This window comes from Protopterus annectens, chromosome 6.part1 (genome assembly GCF_019279795.1).
Source record: "Protopterus annectens isolate FY-2018-M chromosome 6.part1, PAN1.0, whole genome shotgun sequence".
In the NCBI taxonomy this organism is placed as follows: Eukaryota; Metazoa; Chordata; order Ceratodontiformes; family Protopteridae; genus Protopterus; species Protopterus annectens.
In genome coordinates this window covers 453,889,658-453,909,344 of record NC_056738.1, presented here as the reverse complement: position 1 = coordinate 453,909,344, position 19,687 = coordinate 453,889,658, and the positions used below count along the sequence as shown (strand labels likewise).

The following is a 19,687-nucleotide window of genomic DNA, read 5'->3' as shown; positions in this document are numbered from 1 at the left end:
CTTAGAGAAATTGCTGTTTGCTGGCTATGTTGACAATTGTCATCTGAGGCCTACGCCTTGATATGGTCTCTGAAGGAATCTGCTTTGGGTTGGGCCTGCTTTATGGATTTTAGTGTTTTTTTTTTTTTTTTTTCTCGTGAGAAGGCTTGGCTGGCAATGATAGGCCGCATTGTATTTGTCAGCTCAGGAATTATTTTTGTTTCCGGAACAAATCGGGGGACTCGAGTGGTTGTACTCGTGGAAGTATTGGCAGTCTGAGAAGTACAGACGTGTGATGGAGGGTGGAGCAGGTTGGAAAGCCATATAATTCCGTTAACTGCGGCGACCCTTGTGTTACACTGATTTGCGATTAATTTTTGAGTTATGGATATCAGAAGCATGCTAAATACGCAGCATTTTATATGGGAGAGTCCTAAAATACATGCTCCATATATCTTAGGAGTGAGTGGTAAAAGGGGAAGGGTTGTGCCAGCGTTCTTTACCAGAGAGCAATTAAAATCAAACTTTTACCAAAACTTTTTTAAAAGTCACCAATATTACGGTCTCAAAGCACTTAGGCTAACTAGCATTTAATGCGTTAATTTGTCTCTGACTCATCTGTGTACTGTGTAATGCTAGCAATGGTTTCTCACATCGCCAGGTATACAATGTTTTGCAGATTTACCATTCCTTGGTTCTTTTATTCTGCAATAACTTTTGAGTTTCGAGCTCCTTGTAAAGCGGAAAATGCATTTTTCTTGTATAATAGTCTCGCTACATGTTCTGTAGTTTTGTTTTCCAGAAGTCATTAACGTATTTTGACATTACTGATTTAGTGCTATGCAACGTCGATTTAAAATCAGTAAGTATGGAAGTTAATTATCCTGTAGTTAGAATAATTTTAGGAGTGCCAAAAACAGTTGTGTAGCTTTTCAGATTATTTCTAGCTTTGTGATTTTCCTTTGATGTAGAAGTTTAGAACTGAAAAATGTACAAGTCATTCCTGTCGTGGTGTCTAGATGCAATAGCATTGTTGGCAAGTTGTCACCAACCCAACTGCTGCCCTATTTAGGTTTGAATCTTTCTTGTTTTGAGCTATGAAGTGATAGTGACTGATCCCGAAGTTCAGTGTGTATATGGACAGAACATTTGCCTGTCCGCGATCCACTTTGATCAACTAGATTTCTGTTCTTGGCCGTTTCCATGAAGGAATTTTGTGAAGTAGATGTAGATCCTGCTTGCTAGAACAGCTGCATTTCTGATTAACAAATGTTAGTACACGCTTTTTAAAAGCTTCCGTACTTGAAGAAATAACACAGAAGTTGGTGTTAACAAACACTTATTTTCAGGGACGTTTGTGCAAGTTTGTTTTAAGTCGGTCATTACTATCTGGTACCTTTTTTGATAAAGTACCCCCCAATCTGGTGTAGGCATTCTGGAATTATTGCAGTAAGGTATGGTGCTGCTGTACTGAGTGAGAATTGCGTTCTACTATTAACATTTTTTTTTATCTTATCTGCCATGCCATCAAGCCCAAGTAGTGTCTGTAGATGGTCGTCTGACCCAGTCCACCTACCCAGTGTACAGATTTATTTATATTACTTCATTCAGTTTGATGACCGGGGAGGTCCACTGGGCTAGGGGAGCCCATTTTCAGTGGAGGCCCTGGGAGAAAAGCTCCACAATACATAGTTTAGTTACATGAATAATTATAAAGGAACTTTGTATTACAAACAGGTAGTATTCAAAAAATAACTTTGCATTGCAAACAGATAAAAGCAAAGGAAACTTTGCGTTTCAAACTTTGTCAATTGCGGTCTTGTTTAGGTGAGAGACAGGCAAAAAGCCTGGTGGCTAGATTTAGTTATTTATACAATCTGTTTGAGAGAGGTTAGCTAGGTGAGAAGGTTAGCCAGGAGTCGGTGGAGGAGAGCTTGAGAGGTAATGGTTGAAGAGTACAGTTGTATTTCCTGTTTAAATAAAGGAAATGAAGAGTTTTAAAGTTTTCAAGGTTGTTACATGTCCTCAGGATGGAAGGGTATTCCATTTTTTAGCTAAGGAGAAGGGTAGGGTCATAGGTAAGTACTAGGCTATCTGCCCAAGGGCATTTATAAGCCTAGCCAGAATGTGTTGGCTTTCGCCACCCCCATAGTTTAGTTCCCTGTGTCTGTCCAGCAGAGCCACTGCAGTGATCCCTGGGGTAAATTTTCTGTTTCCCATCCACCCGTTAAGGTTTCTCTTGAAGAGTGTTAGTGAGGGGGCTCTGCCTGATGTATATTGGAATCCTGTTCCAAAGCATAGGGAGTCTCTGGGATAGGAATCTATCCCTCCAGCATGTCCTATTTATCGTTGTGAGGTTTATAGCGTGCGACTCTCCGGGATTTTTTTTTTTTTTTTGTGGAGCATCAATTCTGGGTTGGACATGTCCTTGTATGTCAGGCAGAGATCATCTGAGTAAGCGGTATGCAACAGAGTACAGCTGGAGTTTCTTGAGTTGGGTATCTGTTTCGAGGCCAGTAATCCTGTTGGTGAGGTACTTTTGTGGTCTTTCCAGCTGTTGCAGGTGTGTTGTAAGGTACATCCCAAATGGGGCGTTGTATTCTATGATGAGTTTAATGAGTGATATCTAGAGGCACAATAACCTCTTTTTTTTTTTTTTCTAGATGCGAACCCTTTTGTGATTAGGTGGGCCACATAGGATTTTCTAACCACCTTGGCAATATGATTATCAAAGGAGATATTACTATCTACTTGGGTCCCCAGATCCCTTATTACATTTTCTGTATTTAGGGGACTACCACCTATGTGGTAGTTCATGGGTACTTTGTTTTTTCCAAAGGGGGTGACTGCACTTTTTGGCATTTAGCTTGAGGCCATGAGTTTTGACACTAGGTATCCGTCTCCGTGAGACCCATCTGGAGGGTGTGTATCAGCTGGAGAATCAGTTATGGCCCCTAGTTTGCAGTAGTCTGCGAACTTGGTCAGCCATAGTCCTATGCTTGCCTGTATCTCTGAGAAGTATATACCGAACAGGGGTCCTAGGACTGAGCCCTGGGGGACGCCCCTTGTAACCGGTTTAGAGTCTGACACAGAGCCTGCAACTCTCACCATGTGGGTTCTATCCATGAGCCAGTTGGAAACCCATCTCGTGACAGTGGTTTATGTTCAAGCTGGTGAGCTTGTCTGTATAATAGAATGGGGAATTATGTCAAAGCCTTTGCGAGGTCTAGGTAGGCTGTGTGGACCTACTTTACCTCATCTAATGCCTTGGTAACAGTCTCAAAGAAGTCCACCAGGTTTAGGCGGCATGATCTGCCCTTAAAGTCAAACTGGGTAGGGTCCAAGGTTTGGAGGTACCCAATGTCTTGGTTAATGAGTTCCATGATGATGCGTTCTATAGCCTTGCAGACCAGGCTAGTCGGGCTTATAGGGCGATAGTTCCTGGGGTCCATTGTGGCTCCACCTTTGTGGAGCAGGGTAACTGTTGCTGTGTGCCATTCTGTGGGTACGTAACCTGTAGAGAGGCTGAGTTTGAACAGAGCAGAAGTTGACCAGCTGGGTGCTTGGGTTTTTGGACAGTGATTAGATTTTGTTGGGTAGATCTAAGGGTTTTATGGGGGGTATATGGTTGTAGGATATTGGAAAGTGCATGCAGGGCACTTGTGTTGGAACAGTAATCTGTGGACTGTGGTGATTTGGAGAAACCCATGTTGGTTGGGGAGTTCAAACCAATTTAATGAGTGAAGGGAGGAATAGTGATGAGAGGAGGAGTTGGCTTTGGTAGCAAATCTGGAGATTTTATTGCAACATACTTCCAGTTTGGGGGTGTGTGGAGAATAAATTGGTGAGTCGAGGGACGCCATACAGTAGGGAAGGAGATAGGTTGTGGCAAGAGGTTAGTCTTAGAGGAAGTAGTTGTTTCTATAAAGTAGGTGGAGTTTTGTGAGTTTTCTTTGTTTAGCTGGATGTGAGTGTTTAAATTTTAGGTGTTCAGTGGTGACACCATGAAGTTTGGCAGCGGGAACGACCTCTAATGGAGTTATGACTGGTTATTTGAAGTGAATTTTTATCAATAGTGGATGCTTTTGAAGGAGAGAATAGAAGGATTTTAGTTTTGTTGCCATTTAGTGAGGACTAATTTTGGAGCATCCAGTTTTTGGTTGTTGAAAAGGCTGTCAGTGATTGGAAATCTGTTAGGTTAGAGGCGTAGCAGATCAAAAGTAGAATTGTCAGCATATTGGGTATGGCTTTGTGAAAGTCATTAAAGATATTGAATAGTACTGGGCCAAGTATGGATCCTTTAAGTAGGAAGGTGGAGGTGCTCTGGCCCCATTTTACAGCCTGGGATCTGTCAGAAATATAGCTGGAGAGTCAGTAAAGTGTGCTGTGGAAGATTGAGCTTAGATTTAGAAGATGGGTATGGGAGATGGTATCGAAAGCTTTAGATAAGTCTAACAGAACTGAGGATACTATTTTATCAGAGTCACGGGCTAAATTGACAGTATGTAAGAATGAGAGAAGGGCAGTGTTGGTACTGTGTCCTGGGCGGAAGCAGTGTTTGGTAGGGGAGAGTAGCTGGTGTTTGGTAAGGACTGGCAAGAACTGGAGGTGGATACATTTTTCAAGAAGATTGGAGAGAGGATGGCTGTGGGGCGGAAATTAGAGAGGTTAGTTTTTGACACCGTTGTGAAGTGGAAGAATATATGCAGCATGCCATAGTTTGGGAACATAGGTTTCAAGTAGGGATCTATTAATCAGGAGGCTATTTTTAAGGAGGAAGGAATGTTGGGGGCGTTGGAGCAAGGCTTTAGTTTAGAGAGGAGTTTTTTAGGTGGGTGAAGATGGGTTTGAGTTTGAAAGTAGGGGGGAGAGGAAGATGTGGGTAGGGGGTTATTGTTAAAGGTCATGGTTAGCTCAGCAAGTGGTGACGAAGGTATTGAATAGCGAGGCAATTTCTAGGTAATATTTGCTGGAGTCTGGACAGGGGTTGTTTTTAGTACTTGGCCTAAGGAGGGAATTGAGTTCCAAAATTGTTTGGGTTTTTTTGCATAATTTACTTGTATTTTGATGTAGTAAGACTTTTTATCTAACTTTTTGGCCAGGTTTCTTAGCTGTTTAAGTAAGATTTCTGGCTGTTTATATTGGAGGTATGTTTTCCAGGATTTATCTTTGTAGCATAATCTTTTTGGTGTCTTTGGTAAGCCATGGGGCTGTCTTAGTTTTTACTCTTTGTTCTTATTGGAGCTAGGGAGTTAAGGATGTTTAAGAATGTTGTATTGAAAAAGTTGACGGCAGTGGCTAATGGAAGTTTTTAGATTCCAGTTAGTATACTTAAGGGAATCTGAGAAAGTAGTGGGATTAAAGTTAAGAGAAATTGAGTGTGGATGAACTGGTGGGCGTGTGGGGAAATGATGGTAGCTCGATGGGTGAAGGCTGGGAGGTGGTCTCCTAAAGGGTCAGGAATGACGCCGTATTTTGACTACTTGGATGAGGTACTAGGATCAGCCTAGTATGGAGCCTGGGGGGTTGGTTTCGTTAGGCCTAGTAATGGAGTTAAGCTGAGTGTAGTTAGATTGACATGGTGGGATTGGGGTTATCGGTTTTGTTCCAGTCTATATTTATTTCTCCCAATATGTAGGTTTCTAGCTTAATATTTGAGGATGCCCATGAGACTGTCTTCCAGGGTATTGATGTTACCTGGAGGAATATAGGGGGAAATGAAGCAAATGCTTTTATGGTTTATTTTTAGTAGGCCAGTTACAAGTTCAGCATTATTGAAAGAAGGGATGGGTTTAGGATGTGGAGAAAAGGACAGCTGGTTGGAGTAAATTAATGCTACAACACCACCTCTTCTACTTAGGCGGTCAGATCAAAGTGATTGATATCCAGGGGGAAGGAATTCAGTCACTTATGAGGTTTTAGCCAGGTTTCAGAGATGGCTACAATGTCAGGTGAGTTGTGATCGAGCCAGGCATGAGAGGGTTTATTTATTTTTTAAGCTTTGGGTGTTGATGGTGAGGAATTTGAGGTATTTACTGGTGGATGTATTGTGGATGCTAGGGGGGTTAGTTTGAGAGAAGTTTGGTCCAGGGTTAGGGTTATTGTCACCGGTTAAGCAAAGGTAAGAGAAGAAAAGGAATGACTATTTGGTTTGTACTTAGACGGAAGAGTCTGGTAGAGAATGTTTAGGTTTGTAGTATTTGGTAGTGATTGGGAAAAGTTTTTTACTTTTAAGAGGAGGATAGGGTGGGAGGGAACTAGAGAAGCTGAGATGTTGTGGAAGTGTGTGGAGGAAGAGGTGGGAGGTGTAGATGGAAGTGGGTATAGGAGGTGGCATGGTATAGAGGAAGTAGGATGATGAGGAAATGAGGGTTTTGGGGTTGAGAGAGCATGTTAGCTGGAGCCTGTCAGATGTAATAGAGAGGAGGGTAATGTGAGTGAGGAGGGAGGGGGTGTGGAAGTCAGTCAGGTAGGCTGGAGGAAGGGGTGGAGGAAAAGTGCTTGATTAGTTGGTGGTGAGAGGGAGGGAGATCAGGGTGAAAATAAATGTAGTTGTAGTGGGGGTGGGTGGAATTTGGGGGCAGGGTAGGGGAGCGGAGTGGGCCCACAGGGCAAACGGAGCGGGTAGAGCCAAGGAGGAATGAGTACTGTGAAAAGGGGAAGAAAAACTATCAGTAGCTGCAGTTCATGCAGGTAAATACAAAACTGGCTAGAGCTATGTAGTAATGGAGGCAATATTGGGAGGGTTTCACTTTGGGTTGGGTAGTCCTGCAGGGTAGTGGGTGTTAGCACATAAAATAAGTGGAAGAAAAAGTGAAAAATAGCTGTTATCCCTAGGTAGACACTTTAGGAAAGTAATATTGTGCGAATGGTTTGTCGCAGTCTTTGCTGCCACCTACTGGCAGAAGGGGAAGGTGAAGAGAAAGCTAGCGTAATTCTCTTCACTGTAGTAGGGTTGAATTTATTTTAAATGTCTTAACAGCTAGAGGGGAGCATCGGGCAGTGGCGGGCTGCTAATGTGCACACGGGAGGTCAGATTAACAATTGCAGGTAGAATTAAAGCTTGCAAGTTTATTTCTCAGGGTTACATACATTGACCTCAGAGTAATGATGTCCTTTTTGTAGCAGCGTACAGTGCTGCCTGGGTAGCACACAATTCAAGGTGACTTCTGGAGTAGGCAGTGAGGTGGTTGAGTCTTGCAGGGAGGGAGCACCTGAGTAGGTAGACTGTAAAAGGGGAGAGACACTGAGGTGATGTGGAAAGCAAGGATAGGCAGGTAAGGGAGAGCGGTAGTAAGGGATATCAGGAAGAGAGGGGTGTACAGAAAACAGACTAGAAGAAAGAAGAGGCAGCTTAGAGAGATGAGAAAGGCAGTGTTGAAAATGTTGAAGCGCAGATAGGTAGTAGAGACAACAGTTAACTAAAAGGTGCTACAGTAGAACAGTTGTCCTCAAGCACGAGGGAATAAAAAATGTTCCTATTCCAAAAGAAAAGTTAAAGAAAAGTTATGGTTAGCAAAAAAAAAGCCATTTCAAAGCAGGCAATAGAACAGAAATGCAAGCTAGCAGTACAACAGGTTAGGCAGAATCCTTAAGTCACAAGTGTTAACAAAAAACAAGCAGGCATACAGGGTAATGGCTTTAAAACAAAATTATGGGTAGCAACATTACATAACTGTGATGCAGTTACACGAGAGGCAGGCTTTCCCGAGGTTTGATTTAGATGGCGTCCTTTTGTAGTGTTGGAAAGCAGTAAATAAAGCAATATATGTGAGGTGCCCACAATCGGCGCAACCTCACAGGATAATTCTGTAGCTACGATTTAAACCCCAGTTGCAAGCCAAGGCAAACTGCATCTACCGAAGAACCCTATAAGTTAACAGTGGTAAGCGTACAATCCTATCGGTGCTAATCCGTTGAGCCCAGGAAGTTCCTATTCCACAATAACACTGACTAAGGCAATTATATAGCTATTACCACATTTATAAACCCAGTCGCTGTCAGGGTTTAGAGTACAGGCCATTATGTACTGTCTGTCTTAGCGTTAAGCTAATAAGCTGAATTCCAATGATTAAGTTCACAATGTTCATTAATGGATAACATCGCCTCAGTAATGTTCAATGCTACAGTCTCTTCAGGTGTTTACACTCTGTCAATCGTAGTGATAAGTTAATCTGATATATCAATAAGTATTAACTTTGCAAAGCCCTTGAAGAAAGCATTACCTCAGTATTGCACAACTTTACAAAATACAGCCTCTGCTGGTGTTTGCAATACAAAATACAAATGACATTCAGCCGTTACACTATTTTATTATATTAGACCTACCGGGTAGAGAGTCACACAGCCCCAACCGCAGGACCGACACTAGGGGATGTGGATGCTAAACTAGATTTGAAAAATGGCGCCACAGATGGTGTCTGCTAGAAGTAAGCTCAGGGGGGAAGTTAGCTAAAGGGGGGTAATTTAGGACTAGAGAGGTGGAGTGTGAAGGGTGAAAACCAGGAGGGCAAGCACCAAGAAGGTGCGAGTACTGTGAAAAAGGGGAAGAAAAACAATCGGCTACCGTTCATGCAGGTAAATACAAAACTGGCTGGGGCTATGTGGGATATGGTGATGTGACTAAAGCTTGCTACTTTTCATGAATTTTCATTGACTCTCAATTAAGGAAATGTAATCCAATAATGACTCTCCTATGGATAGTGTCCAGTTCAAAGTCTTAGAAATCATTAAACGTACAAGTCCCCTTCAGAAGAATCAGTCAGCCGTGACCCATTGCTGTCCTTGGCAATCAACTGTGAAACCTAACAAGTTCACAAAAGATAACTTACTTCTGAAACAAAACTTACTTTAATCAAAAAATATTTCTGGGCCTAAGCCAGTAAACTTTAATCTGGGACAAGCTACACAGCCAGTACCAAATGAAACCATAAACCAACCAGTAAAGTAGTCATGAACAGTCCAGGTGACTAATCAAGGTCTTGAGGTCTCTGCTTAATCAAATAACTAATTTAATTTCATCTTTCAACCAGTTCCCACATCAAACATGCTCTTAAAGTCTGCTGCAGCTCTTGGCAGTCTACCTTGTAAATGTTTTACAATAGCTGAGCCTGTTGCAAGTCCAGTTTTAATTCTGATTTAGATCTGTATCTGAAAATATTCCTATAGTTACAGGGGGAAAAAAAGAAGTTATGTCTTATCATAACGTTCCATCTGTATTGTTGATCCTCGCCCACTCATTGCGTATGGGTTACGGTTCTGTTATCTGAACCGAGCCGGCCATATACCAAGCTCGCGCCAGCGATAAACTCTTGAGCTAAGCAGTCTTACCCATAATCCCCCTCTCCCTGTTACCTCGGATTGAGTTTAAGTCAGAAAAAGGTATTGGCTATCTCTGGTCAAATGACCTAAAGAGAAGGATGGTGAAATCCACTAGAAGCCATAGGAGGGGGAAGAGGGAGGGTCGTAATGAGTGGACGAGGATCAACAATACAGATGGAACGTTAAAGTAAGACATAACTTTACCTGATATTGTTAATCCTCGTCCACTTCCTTATGTATGGGACGAGTCCCCAGCTACCTCTATTCCTGGGAGGCTTTCATGGAAGGGCATTCCTGAGCACCATAGAACCAAAAGATTCTCTTCCCCTGGAGACCAAGTCCAACTTGAAATTGATGAAGGTATGAGGAGTTGCCCCAAGTTGCAGCTGCACAGATGTCATGTAAAGAAGCTCTGGCATGGAAGGCAGCAGAAGTTGCCACTGACCTTGTTGAATGAGCCTTGATGGTAGCTGGCAAAGAAGTATTGTGTACCGAATAAATACGGGTCACAGTGTCTTTTTAACCATCTAGCCAGTGTGACCTTAGCAACAGCACATCCTAATCTAGATCAAGAAAAAGCCAAGAATAACTGATCTGATTTACGGAAAGATTTAGTCCTTTGCAAATGGAAAAGGCGTTGTCTGTGTACGTTTAGGATATGTAGGCAGTACTCTCCTTCATTAGAATGATCAGGAAAAAACACTGGCAATTCAGTGGTCTGATTAATAGACAATTCAGAAATGACTTGGCAAGAAGGAAGGGTTAGTTCTTAAGGATACCCTGTCTGGATGAAAAGTCAAGTATGGACTCTTTGTACATAGTGCCTGAAGCTCAGAGAGATGTCTGGCAGAAGTAATAGCGACCAAAAACAAGGTCTTCCACGACAGATATTTGAGGTCGCATGAAGCAGCTGGTTCAAAAGGGGGCAGTGTCGGAGCTTGAAGAACCAAAGATAAATCCCAAGGTTGAATAGGTTCTCTGAAAGGGGGTTTCAGATGATTCACACCCTTTATGAAGGCTTTACAACTTGAGACATGAGGGAGGAGTCTTGGACTTTCTCGTGGAAATTGGAAATCACAGCCAAATGTACTGTAATGTTAGATGCTGACAGTCCCGATTGAAATAGGGCGGTTAGATAGTACCATCGACACCGGTGCTGAAAAGGTATCAATTTCCTTATCTTTCAGCCAACAGGTAAATCTTTTCCATTTGCCTAGATAAGTCATTCTAGTGGAAGGCTTATGAGATGCAAGAAGAATATCCCGTACTTGTGAGGGAAGATCATTTTGCCTGGCAGTCAAGGGAATTGGAGGAGCCAAGCTGTGAACTTCAGACTGTGCAGGTTGGGGTGAAATTCTGCGGATGGGAGAAACTCTAAGGTTGGACGAAGAATCAATGGTTGATCTAGCAGGTGAGGCCACAAAGGGGAACCAAATCTGACTAAGCCAATATGGAGCAATAAGGATCACTTTGCTCTTCAATAGACTGGCTTTCTTTAGAAACTGGGGAATGAGGGGGAGTGGGTGGGAAGGCATAAAGAAGACCCGAGAGCCAATCGTGAACTAGAGCGTCCCTGGGTGACTGTCCCAGAGGGGGAATCAGGGCAAAGTAGTTGCTGCATTTGAAGTTGGTCGGGGATGCAAAGAGGTCGCAGCATGGATGGCCCCAACTGTGTTAGATCGCCACTATGAGAGGATTCAGGGACCACTCGTGAGGCTGAAGAATGTACCTGCTGAGTCTGTCTATCATGTTGGAACTCCTGGGAATGTGCATTGCTAGCAGAAAGCAGTTGGTAGCCATTGCCATATCCTCATGGCCTCTCGACAGAGGGGGTAGGATTTGGTTCCGCCCTGTTTGTTGATGTACCAGACTACTGCCATGTTGTCTGATTGTATCGCAATTGTCCCTGATGGCAGCAAGGGATGGAATGCCTGCAATGCCAGAAGCACCACTCTCAGTTCTAAAACATTTATATGCAGATGGGCCTCCACTTCGAACAAAGTGCCTTGGACTGTCTGACCCTGACATAGCCCTCCCCACCCCATCAGGGAGGCGTTCATGGTCACTGGGCTGCTGAGGGGAGTAGGGGCGAGACCATTGTGACTGGTTGTGGTTCAACCACCACTTTAGATCTTGTTTGCATCTGAGTTATGTGAATCTTGGCTGAAAGGGGAAGCTGGAAAGGATGCCATTGGGTGAGCAGTAGCCATTGTAGAAGCCTCATGTGAAACCTGGCTAAGGAGACAATGGTGATGCAAGCTGCCATGGAGCCCAACAGCTGCAGGATCGAGTGAGCTGTGGACTTTTCCATTGAGAGAACTGGTAACAGTTGCTGTCTGATTCTTGTTATTCTGTGTTCCGGTATGGACGCTCTGCAAGCTTGAGTCTAAAATGATCCCTATGAATTCTGTGGACTGAGAAGGGGTGAGATTGGATTTCTGCCAGTTTATGCCCAACTTTGATAATATTGAGAGTATGCCAGGGCTTCCTCCAATAGGTGTCTGGTGGGGGTGGAGAGGAGCCAGTCGTCTAGATATGGAAAAATCTGAAAACCTTGAAGTCGCAGGTGAGCTGTGACAACTGGCATGCACTTTGTAAACACTCTGGGGCTGCCCAAAGGGCTGAACTGGTAATGACTGGCTCCTGCACAGAAGCGCAGGAATCTTCTTGATGGTCTGTCCACCTTTGTGGTAGTACACATCCTGAAGATCTATTGAGCACATCCAATTGTCTTTTTCCAAGAGAGGAATGATAGACTGTATAGTGACAATCTGAAATTTTTGCGCGCACAAAATTTGTTTAGCACACTGAGATCCAAAATTGGTCTCCAGTCCCCGGTTTTCTTTGGCACCAAAAATAGTCTTGAGTAGAATCCGGATCCTATCTGGTCTGTTGGGACTACTTGGATGGCACTCTTGTTTAGTAGCTTTGTAATCTCTAGAGCTGCTGCTTCCCTTTGACCGGGTGGAACGTCGGTAAATCTTGGAGGGACAGGACAAAGTTCGAAGGGGATCTTGTAACCTCTGGTTATTCTTTGTACCCAAGAATCGTTGTTAATGGTTAGCCAGGCAGAAGGGTACAAAGAGAAACGTCCCCCAACCACTTCCAGAGGAAAGGGGTTGGGCCGCACTTAGGAGCGCTGGTAGGATTGCCCGGAGAAGAAATCTCTGGAACCCTGATTACGCGGACTCCCTCTGCCCTGAAAAGGGCATCTTCCGTGTGAGTTCCCCCTCTGCCCCTAGGGAAAAAATTAGCCTGTGTCACGGAAAGGACCCTGAGATTTTCTGTACCACATTTTCCCACTCTTGGTTTTTGGAGAAAGCACGTTGGGGGGGAGAATGACACCTATGGCAGACAGGGTCTTACCATCCTGTTCACACCTGGCCAATGCAGTTTTGACTTTGGGTCCAAACAAGGAGGAGGACTCTATGGGAGCACTGAGAAAGGAAGCCTTGAAGGGTTCTGTGAAATTACATAAGCGCATCCAGGCACGTCGTTTCATAACAATGCCTGAACTCGCTGCTCCTTCTGATGCGTGGGACACCAAGCGCATGGAGGAGTTCGAAATCGATTCAATAGTGGCCAGCTGAGAGGCCACTTTGTCACAGACCTCATCAGACACAGCACCTGCCAAAGTTTCAGAGAGCTCAGATAGGTCTCTTTGAAGTCTGGTGGTGTGCCATATAATTCGGGGACCTGATGATAAAGGTTGCTGATGCAAAGGTGCGCTTCCCTATCCTATCCAATGCCCTGGACTTTGTTGGGCGGATGGACAGTCTGTCTCTCTTCTGCCAGGTCTTTCTAAGTTGCAGCTGCCACCACCAGAGCATCTACAGGGAGACCTTTAGACCAATGAGGTTCAGAAGCAGGGGGGGAGACAAGATTTTTTCTGGCCTCCGGGGAATCGCCTCAACAGTATCAGGGGGTCTTGCATGCACGCTGCACAATGAGCCGGACCAGTTCGTCTGCAGGTGGGGTAACCCAGGAGGTAGGGGGCCGGGTGCGAAAAGCCTGCATTAACACGGACTCCTAGAAGTCTGGTTAGAGGACTGCCATTCACCTCTCTGCTTAAGGATTTCTAGGATATCACCAAAGGATACGTCAGAAGGTGAATGAGGGGACCAGTCCCCATCATCAAAGTCTGTGTCTTCAGTGAGAGACTCCTCTGAGTCCATAAGTTTCCTCTTGCACGAGGATTTCCAGTGAACTTCTTCAGCGGGAGATGCTGGGGAAGACGACACCAAGGGGGTATCCTGTGGGAGTATATCCTGAGACCTCTGCGCCTGGTGTCCACTAAAAGCGACCTGTGTACATAGTGGTCCAGAGGAGGACGGTGAGATAGTAAGCACAATATATAAGGCAGGTCCACTAGAGGGGTGAGTGCCCAAGGGGGAAGTCACCTCTCCCCTAAGTGATCCAGCCTGCCGACTGGGAGTCCCAGGATGGCTGAGAAGTCAAATCCTGGGTCGTAGCAAATTTTTTCTGCCACGAAGGCAACTGCGGCTCCTTAGATCCATAAAGGGAACCGTAGAGGGGGACGACTGTGCTAAGTCAGTAGATTTCAAGGGAGAAGGATAGGTCTTGAGAGGTGGAATTCCTCTGGCCAAAAGCACTTGATCCACAAGTCGCAATACGTCATGTTGGGAGAGGCTTCTGGTAGATCTCTCAAACAGCTGAGGGGGAAACAGGCCTATCGAGAGATGAGGGCAGGTCGGTGCCCATCTCAGTAGACTGCACTGAAAACGGTGCCGTAAAGGACTGCACTACAGGTGTCTGCACTGAGGAAGTCATTGGTGCCAATGTAATGGTCTGCACCGACGAAAAGGTCAGTGCGGAAGTAGTTGTCTGTGCCAAGGTTGGAACCGATAAAATAGTAAACGAGCACTGAGCTGTCTGTTCCGAAACAATGGTGGTCTGCGCAGACTGTGAGGTCGGTGCCGGTAAAGAAGTCTGAACAGAGGGGCCCCTCTGTTCCAATACAGCAAAGAACATCAGTGCCATAGACACAGGTGGTGCCGAGGACGTTTTCGGAGCCGAAGAGCTAGGCGCCGAAGGTGTCTGATCAGAGAGGGTCGGATCCGAAGCAGAAATCTTTGCTTTCTTTCTTGGTTGAGAGTCCCCAGCTGGGGACGAAGGAAGAGATTTAACTTAGAAGCATCCTTAGACTTCTTTTAATGGGATCTTGGAGGGGTTGAGGCCTCCGACCCAGAAATAGCCTCTGAAAAGGGAGACTTTAGTAACCCTTTCAGCAAAAGCTTATTTTTCCTCTGTGTCCTGTTGGAGAAATTCTTACAAATCCCACTGGGTGGGTCAACAGTTAAGTGAGGCGCACCTAAACAGAAAACACAAAGAATGTGCATCTGAAGTGGGTAGTTTGTCCACAATCATAACATCTTTTAAAACCAGTACTATCTTTTTTATCTGTCATGTTAAAGGAAAGGCAAATACTAACAATAATACAAAAACACAACATTTTTCTAAGAAAAGGCTATCTACCAACTATGGTAATCAACCCATCCCTTACATTAGATATAAAAGGGTGAAAGTGACTAAAACATTTTTAGAAAACTGAAAGAAAAGGGAGTCGCTAAATGAGAGAAGGTAAGGGAAATCAGAAAATCAACTTTTCTGAGAAATTCCTTATTGAAATAAAAGGACAAGAAAAGTTTCACTTGGCTCAAGAGCAACAGCCTGACACAACCTGATGGCAACGCGGCAAACGAAATCTGGGGTAACAGGGAGAGGGGGATTATGGGTAAGAGATTGCTTAGCTCGAGAGTTTATCGCATGCGCGAGTTTGGTATATGGCCGGCTCGGTTCCGATATCGGAACCGTAACCCATACGTAAGGAAGTGGACGAGGATTAACAATATCAGATTCATTGTTCTGCTTAAATGTGGAATCAATACAGATCTTTTAAACTGTAGACACATTGCCATTTTATCTCCCCCAACAAAAAATAGAAAAATGTATTAAGCAACTTACCCTGTATCTAATGGGTTTGAAGACTTTAAAGATGGTTGTTTAGTATGGCTTCTGCCATCACAGCACTACTGCTTTGCTAAAGTTTAAATACCACCAACACTGAAGACATGCTGGACGCTATGTCTCCACTGTCTTCCTAGACTTATCAAAAGCTTTAGATGCCATCTGTCGTCCTTGGGGCTCACCAACTGTTCACTGCAGTGGTTCCATAGCTGTCTTTCAGAGCAAGCAGTGAAACAAAAATTACTTTTTGCAAGTAACTGTTGATGTCCAAAAGAATCTTTACTAGGCCACATACTTTTCAACATGTACAAAAAAATGCTATCCTAGTTCAATAAACTGACTTGTTCCTGGTCTGTTCTGCTAAATCTCTATTCAAACACCTTACACAAGTCCTTATTGATTTGAAAAGTGGCTAAATTCACAACTGCTTCTTGTCTTTCGGCTTTTCCCAGTTATGGGTCGTCACAGCGGAACTCCAATCCACTAATGATTGGCAGTTGATTTTTACGTGTTTAGGTGCCAGCCCTAACGCACAACCTTCAACGAAGGTATGCCCATTCACGTATGTCTCCACGCAGAAGGCACTTTAGCTGAGTCAAACCGGTCAGCGTCTTCCTGTGAGGCGATACCGCTACTGCAGCACCACCACCGCGGATTCTAATAAAAATAATTACTGCCTTTCGCCACAGAAAACTGTTCCCAAAGTTTGTTACTGTTAGAACAAGTAAATTATACAATTAGTGGGTGTTTTTATAGATGACCCATTGAAATTCGACCATGTGTCAAGTGGTTAATGAAACTAGGAACGTTGTAGAGTAAAAATCTGCCTTTTTAACATAGCCAGAAGATGAATGTCCACATTTTCATACTGTCATTTCTCCTCAAGTTGCTCCAGTAATTTATTATTGCAGATTGTTTAAACTGGTATTGTACTTATCTTTGGCTATGAGTTGGGGCAAAAAATGGGTTTTAGAAAGGTTCATAATTCTTTCATTTTATACTTAGCCAGGATAATTAGTTTACTGATCAGTCTGTGTTCAGGCAGCTGGGTTCCTCTGTTAGACTGAAGTTTGGCATTTTTGATTTGTGGAAGTATAAAAAATGCTGATTAAGGAGTCAGCTGTGGTGGTTTGGTCACATTGAAGATATCCCAAGTGTCTTGTTTAAGGGGTGCTAGCTCCAGGATAGAGTGAGATTGTCTCTCTGCTAAAGAGGGGTGTTACCAGCCATAGAACCAGCACAGACTTGTCACAATGAAGGGATTATTTCTCTTTACTTGTATTGGGAATGACTGTGGATGTCACAGAATGAGTAGGATCCTTTGCTGTGGATAGGGAAATATGGTGTACCCCTATTCAGTCCTGCAAGAAAATGATTTTTGATCTGCATAGTGTTCTTGAGCTTTTTGTGCAGCAGTTACAAAGGGTAGTCTCAACTAGAAAAACGATTTTTTTCCAGTGCCCCAGCATCATCCTAAATAGTTCTATTCTGAGTTATGATGGTGTAAGAGCAGGCATTTTGCCAAGGATTTTGTTTCAGGTGTATTTTATTGGGGGCACTGATCAGGGATAACTTTCCATGATGGTTTCTGCTCACTGGTGGTATTTTAGTATTAAGTGAGCAGTTTGTAGTCACCCTTTTCAGACATGTTCTAAGCTCAGACAAGTAAAGCAGACTATTGAAGTTTGACTGTGTATACACATCATATAGTGAAAGTAATGTTTTTTTTTTCTGTCTGCAGAAAGAGTTGGTCTTTTATAAATTACCTTTAATCTGTTGCAAGTAAAATGGGTGGTAAAATATTTTTAAATCCAGTTTGCTGTAAAGTCCATTTGGGGAGAGAACTGGGGGTGTAGTGAAAAATTGACCGTGTAAACGTCAGAATACAGTAGTGAAATTTAAGTGTGTACATTTTCAGATGTGTATGCATGGTACTTCTGTCCTAAAAATGCATCCACCTGAATGGATGCAAGCAGTTTGTGTGTAAAACATGGTTTTAGTTACTGCTCAGGAAAAATAAATACTTCTGATTTTAACTGGACTATTATTCAGGCCTGGTAACATTTTGACTAAAGATGGAAAATGAATGTTCACAGTCCTCCTAGGTAGGTAACTGAAATGTATTTCACGTGACTGGAAAAGATTAAAGGAGAGCGGCACCCACAGACTCAAACATGTTTACTTCATGGTTTGATGTTTCCTACATTTTAACACCACTCTGGGAATATTTACAGGTTTTTAAATATTTTATACATGGGGTCTGGCAGCTTGACGAAATTCTGATTTAGTCTGCCTCTAGATATCCCATAACTCAGTGCTTGTTTGTAAAAAAAAAAAAAAATTTCACACAGGCCTCTCTTCCTAAAGCTCCTGTCATTGCACTGATTTTACATACATTACAGCAACAGTGGTCCCTCTCCATAAAGGTGGTGCCTCAACGGATCCTGGAAACTATCGCCCCATAAGCCTGACTAGCATGGTCTGCAAAGCTATGGAAAGGATCATCATGGACTAGCTTGGTCTGCAAAGCTATGGAAAGGATCATCATGGACCTCATAAATAAAGATATTGGGGACCTACAAACACTGGATCCTACCCAGTTCGGCTTTTAAGAGGCAGGATCTGGTTGATTTCTTTGAAACAGTCACCAAGGCCAGTGACGAGGGGAAGGTGGTCCACACAGCCTACCTGGACCTCGCAAAAGTCTTCGATACAATACCCCACTCGGGCATTATAGATAAGCTCACCAGCTTAAATATAAACCCCCTATGTCACTAGATGGATTGCAAACTGGCTCAAGGACAGAACCCACATGGTTAGAATTGCTGGAGCCATGTCAGACTCCAAACCAGTTACAAGTGGTGTCTCACAAGGCTCAGTCCTGGGACCTCTCTTGTTCGGTATATATTTCTCGGAGGTACAGGCCAACACGGAAGGACTGTGGCTGACCAAGTTTGCAGATGACTGCAAACTGGGCGCCATAATCGACTCTCCAGTCGACAAGCATCCTCCAAAAGGGCCTCATAGAAACAGACAACTGGTGCCAGAGCCATGGCCTCAAGCTAAATGCCAAAAAGTGTATAGTCATCCCCTTTGGCAGAAACAAAGTGCCCACAAATTACCACATAGGTGGTAATCCATTAAGTACAGAAGAAATAATTGGGGACCTGGGTACCCAAGTTGATAGCAATCTCTCATTTGACAACCACATGGCCAAAGTAGTTAGAAAAACATTTTATATAGCTCACCTAATCATGAAGGGATTCGCATCTAGATCAGGGGACGTCATCGTGCCTCTTTGCTCATCCCTCATCAGGCCCATAATTGAGTACAATGCCCCTTTTGGGATGTACCTTACCAGACACCTGCAGCAACTGGAAAGACCCCAAAAGTACCTCACCAAGAGGATCAAAGGGCTCAAACAGATGCCATATGCTGCCCGGTTAAAGAAACTCCAGCTCTACTCAGTGGCATACCGCCTGTTCAGAGGCGATCTGTGCCTGACTTATAAAGCCATGTCCAACCTGGAATTAATGGACATGCTGCACCTCAGAAAATCCAAATCCCATCGAGCTACGCGCTCGAGAGACTTGAACCTCAGCACTGAAATAAATAGGACATGCTGGAGGGACAGATTCATAACCCAGAGGCTCCCTTCACTCTGGAATAAAATCCCAGTCCAGGTTAGGCAGAGTCCCTCATTGACTCCAAGAGGAATCTTGATGAGTGTATGGGAGATCGTAGGTTTACCCCCCGGGTATTACTTCTGTGTCACTGTTGGAGGCACAGTATACTAACCTCGAAAAAGGGCATAGCAAAATAAATTTAAAATGGGTGGCGAAAGCCAAACACATTCTGGCTAGGCTTATAAATGCCCTAGGGCAGATAGCCTAGTATGAACCTATACATTGCTGCCTTTTAGTCAGTTTTAAGTAACATTTCATGCCGTTCAATCACTGCTTAAAACTCAGTGAAGACATTCAAAGTACTTTTTACTGCTGGTTCTTTTTAGAATGGCTAAACTGCAGTCTTTTGTGATGCTTGAAATTGTACTATTACGCATCTCCCATCTCTCTTCACACCTGACTACACTAGCTGTCAGTGCCAAGAGTAATTTGAGCTGTTGCCTACTGTGATTGATGGCTCACAGCAGGAGACTTGATTCGTGTATGGTTTCCTTGTTCTAGCCTTTAGTTTTTGTATAGATAGGGGAAGGACCAGGGAGCTGTGACATCACAGCATGGGGTGGGTTTTTAGGACAGTAGTGGTTGTCAGTTTGGGGTGGGAAATGGCCAGAACTACCTGTATCCAGTGGCCTTGATGGCATCAATGAATTTGAGACTTTTCCAGGGTGGAACAAAAGTTTTTATTTTTGAAAGTGAAACCAGTACAGTAAGGC

General features: G+C 43.8%; 1 protein-coding gene across 2 annotated transcripts in view; it reads left to right on the top strand.

Annotated features, from left to right (window-relative positions):
• The window catches only part of BZW1 (basic leucine zipper and W2 domains 1), a 948,791-nt gene that overhangs the window by 677 nt on the left and 928,427 nt on the right, over window positions 1-19,687 (top strand). The gene's annotated exons all lie outside the window — the stretch shown is intronic.